Raw genomic sequence first — 5,341 nt, 5'->3', positions numbered from 1 at the left:
TTATGCTCTCTCTATTTGTCAATTGCCCGACCGTAATTTGTTCACCCAACATGCTTTTATCTTATGGGAGAGACACCTCTAGTGAACTGTGGACCCCGGTCCATTCTTTTATACTGAAATACAAATCTGCTCGCAATACTTTTTCTTTACTCGTTTTCTTGCAAACAATCATCTTCCACACAATACGGTTAACCCTTTGTTACAGCAAGCCGGTGAGATTGACAACCTCACCTGTTTCGTTGGGGCAAAGTACTTTGGTTGTGTTGTGCGGGTTCCACGTGGGCGCCGAATCTCCGGTGTTGCGCCGCACTACATCCCGCCGCCATCAACCTTCAACGTGCTTCTTGACTCCTACTGGTTCGATTAAACCTTGGTTTCTAACTGAGGGAAACTTGCCGCTGTGCGCATCACACCTTCCTCTTGGGGTTCCCAACGGACGTGTCAATTACACGCATCATGATTCAAGTTGTAAGACAATATGGTTTGTAATAAATGATGACTATGATATTCGACTATTATGCCTCGCAAAAACATTATCCTGGGATTGCGATGAATGACATAATAGGCATTCGGACTTAAAAATCCGGGTGTTGACAAGTTGGTATCAGAGCCATTGTTTGACCTTAGAAGACCCTAGTTAGAATGGACGTTCATAAAAACTTAACTTTGAAATCAAATGAAGAGAATATTTATGAAAATTTACTCGCATTCTTGCCTTTGAGACTTTTTCGAAAGTTGATGAATCATGCTCTTTATTATTTGAATCTACTTAAAATTTTGCCACACTTTTCACTCTCTAACTTACTCATCCTTTTCGCTTTCAGATGGAGCCGAATGAACCCATCAACGCGAAGTTCTATCAGCTGGGGAACGGTGGGAGCCTCGTTTTCGAGCACGACCTCACCGCGGTCTCGGCTTTCCTTGGGCGACTTCACCCTGAGTTCCACGGGATTCAGGTGAACGACCAGCCCGGTGGTGAGTTGCAGTGGATCATCACTGCAGATCTGCGAGGCACGATGGAGTCTCCCAACCAGGAGAGGATCCTCGTTCTCGTTCCGTGAGAGCAACCGGCTCGACGGACCGGCGAGAGCTCTTCGAGAGGCACCGGCGCGCCTCGTGGACGAAAGTGGTGCGCCTACTTGCGTCCCGTTTCGCTCACCTTGTGAGGCGTGATGCGGCGAGAGTGCCTATGGCGCGCAGCCTCACCCGGAGTTGAGGCACCACGCGGAGCACCTAGATTTCATGCCGTATCATACACGCAGGATCTGGACAACGCTCGTGCGTACGCCAACCAGACGCACCTCGCCCTGGCAACCCATGCCGACGCCATCAAGATGCTCTCAAGGGATCGCAACAAGCTCCGCCTGCAGCGTGCCAAGAGGGACGCCACCATTGATCGCCTGCACGCACAGATCGCATCACTGGAGGCCACCGTCAAGGCCTAGGAGGACCAGCTGAAGGAGATGGAGGAGGATGATGATGGTATTGACCTTTAGGGAGGAGATGCCTTCCTGAGCGACGACGACGACTTTGAGGAGGATGAGTTCACTGAGGAGGAGGACTACGCTTTTCTGGAGCCGGGACCGGATGACGTCGTTCCTATCGACGTTGAGGACGAGGGTAGCTGCACTTGAGCACTTATGTAGGTGTGAGTTGTATCCCGTCAATTGTATCGTAGCATGTGACATGGTTCTTCAAACCATGCAAGGAGTTGGGTGTTAGCTTGTAATGTGTCATGTTGAATGAATGAATGAATGAATGAATGTGTGTTGTTATCAAAAGCATTCAAGTTTTAAAGTTTTTGAACTTATCCAAAATAAACCATAGAATTTCCCTCTTATCTTATGATCTTCTGTATATCCAGATGGCCCCTCCCCATCGCGACAACAACGATGCCATGATGCAACTGCTGCAAACCCCCGCCGGCGTGACAGGGAGACTGAAAGAGCTGAACGTCAAGCCAACATCGCAGCACTGCAAAACCTCGCAAACCAAGGCCATGGGAATCATGATCATCCTGGTTCGAAGCTCAAGAACTTTCAGAACACCATCCCGCCGGTGTTCAGCAAGACGGAGGAACCCCTCGATGCCGATGACTGGCTTCAGACCATGGAGAACAACTTGGAAGTAGCTGGAGTGGAAGCCAACGAGATGGTCCTGTTTGCAACCCATTACCTCGCTGGACCACCCCGAGCCTGGTGGACTAGCACCCGTGCCATGAACGGAGGTCAGTTCATGACTTGGGCAGATTTCAAGCTCAAATTTAGCAAGTACCATGTACCCCGGGTCTTATCAAGAAGATGAGGGATGAGTTCCGTGAACTGAAGCAAGGTCGCATGACGGTGGTAGAATACCGCGACAGTTCCTTACCCCGTCAAGGTACGCCCCGATGAGACCGACACCACCGAGAAGAGGCAGGAGAGATTCCTGAACGGATCGCATGATGAGATGCGGACCGTTCTCGTCAACATCCCCTTCGCCGACCTTGAAGCCCTTGTTGACTCCGCCATCCAGATGGAGGGCAAGCTGAACCAAGCCAATGAGAACCGCAAACGTCGCATGATGCACCAGAGTGGGCCTAGCAATGCCCCGAAATATCGCCCCAGCTCAAGCGGAGGTTTAACTCCGAGAAACAACAACAAGCCCCCTATGCAGAAATTGCGCCCCGGTTATCAGAACCGGAGTGGAGGAAACTCCAGGCCAGGAGGCCACAACAACAACAACTACTACAACAACCACAACAACTTCAACCGCGCTCCGCCTAGAGCTCCCAACCCCAACAACAACAACAACAACGCCAACACTGCCCCCAGAACCGGAAGCAACGCCGTCCCCGTCGCTACCAAGGACAAGTCTACTATCACCTGCTATGAGTGCGGAGTGGTGGGACACTACTCCAACGAGTGTCCCAAGAGGCTCGCCAAGCTCGCTGGAAACACCGCTGCACCTGCTCAGCAGCAACGCCGCATGACGTGGGCATTACCCTTCGGCTAACCAATGTTGCTCTACCCTACGTGGTCCAACAGGAGGCCCATGAAGGAACCCGACGGCAAGATGGGCCACTAGGGCGGTGCGACGGAAGATTACTTGGAGTACAAGACGCATGGGAAGCCGAACAAGGAAAGATTGGAAATAGATCTATTGTAAACCTACTCGTACTCGATTAGATCTCTCGGGACTTGGCCTCCTATATAAAGGCCAGGAGAGGGGCTATCGAGGGACACAATCAATCTTAGCAATACTAGCCAGCAGAAGCTTAGAACTAGGTTACCCTAGCAACCAGCATCTCGACGAGATCACAGCCGAACTATTCGGCACCCCATTGTAACCTGTTTTCATCATAATCAAAGAAACGTATAGGCAGGACGTAAGGGTTTTACCTCATCGAGGGCCCCGAACCTCGGGTAAATTGCTCTCCCCGCTTGTCCGTGAACCGATGTCTCGTGTCGCCTTGCAGGATTCCATCAACCCTAAGCCCCTATCGGAGGGCATTGCCGAGGAGCACCCTCGACAATTGGCGCCGTCTGTGGGAAACCTGTCGGCACAAGGCAGGGCATCGGGAGATCCGATCATGACACCGGCGGCTTCGCCGGCAGCTTCATCAGCAGCTTCATCGACACCATCGTCACCAACCCTGGGAAGCCCGATTCGATTCGGCTCCTACGAGTTTACTCCACACAGCGATTCCTCCCGCTCGAACTTTTCAGATCTACAAGGAAACATGGAGATGACCTTCGGCAGCGTCCACTACAACGTCAACGCAGAGGGGATCCTTCGATTGCTGGAATCCCCTACTTCCGGATCGGCGGGTTCAAGTGCGTCATCATCACTCGATCTGTCGGCTGGACTGACGGGATCGACGTGCTCACCTGTGCCCTCGACTCCCCGCTCGGTGTCCTCCATGTCGGTAGGGTCGGATGATTCCTCATCCTCGAAACTAACTTCGTACTACTGCCCGAACCGTGACACCGGGCACGGGCTGGGATCAAGCGACACGCCGTTCATCCGCAACGCCCGGCATTCATCGGGAGAGGACAGTATCGACAAGCATCATCCAGTGGAACCACCCGAAGAACGGCACACCATCAGTGTTTATGTCGCCAATAACACGGAAACGCAAGGCGCAGAGGAGACGAGGACCATACCCCTTGTTCCAGTAGAAGGGCAAGTTTTGAAAACAGCGCCGACGAACCGCGATGGCCGATTACACCATCGCGGATGAGGAGTGGGCGGCAGCAAGGGCAGCAGTACTCAACAACACGCCGCTCCCCGCAGAACTTCGGTTGGAACCCTCAATGCTTATCGCTCCATACTAGAGAAAACCGGGAGCACCCGTCGAAAGAGCAAGCCACCCTTGAGAGACGCCTATCCGCGGCGGATCGATCCAGCGAACGGCGAAGGGGCTCGCAAGGGAGTGCCTCCCGAAACACTCACGGAACGGCAAGAACCGGTCAAGGCTATCCAGGCTTTCAGAAGATGACGCCAGAGAAATAACGTCAAACCTGACCAAATCCTTCATGACTATGGATACCGCCGGCATGCCACGGCCGAAAACCGTTGCAGGAGCAACGGCCAACCTCGCCGCATACCTCATCAACCAGCCGCCCGAAGGATCCATGGCTCAAGCTCATCGAGGTGCCCTGGAGAGTCTCGCAATATTGGGGAACAACCTAGCCCCGCCAAAAGAAAGGACCGTCGTCCAAGGCAGTGGGTCGAAACATCATGCGAGAGATGCTCGAGACGAAATCACCCAGAGCAGGATCTTCAAAGCAAGGCGGCGACGCGCCGCTAGGAAGGACGACGACAGCGATTCTTCGGACGAAGACCAGGAGTACGACAGCGAGCTTAGGGGAGCCGACTGTCTAAGTTACAAGATCCGCGAAACGATGCCGCCCAAAAAGTTCAAGCCTACCCCTACTGATGCCGCCAAGTACGATGGGCAGCAAGAACCAAGGTCCCGGATAGACGACTACCTCGCGATCGTGATCCCGCACAAAGGAAATCGGATAGCGGCAATGCAATGCTTACGGCTTTACTTGAAGGATTCAAGCACGGGCCCGGCTAAGGGGGCTGCCGAAAGGTTCGTTAAATCATGGGATGACCTAGTAGATGCCTTCGTCGCCAACTTCCAAGCAACATACAAGAGGCCCGTCGGAATCGAAGAGCTGCGGAATTGCCGCCGTAAGCGGAAGGAGTCGATGCGTTCATACATCGGGAGATTCACAAAACTCCTGAACGCTGCCGAAGACGTATCTGTCGACAGAGCAATCGACGCTTTCAGCGACGGCGTTCAGCGGGAAAGCTACATAGAGGAACTTGGGCGCAAAAAGCCGAAAACCAT

The sequence above is a fragment of the Lolium rigidum genome, chromosome 6 (genome assembly GCF_022539505.1).
Source record: "Lolium rigidum isolate FL_2022 chromosome 6, APGP_CSIRO_Lrig_0.1, whole genome shotgun sequence".
NCBI lineage: Eukaryota > Viridiplantae > Streptophyta > Magnoliopsida > Poales > Poaceae > Lolium > Lolium rigidum.
This window is presented reverse-complemented; position numbering follows the sequence as displayed.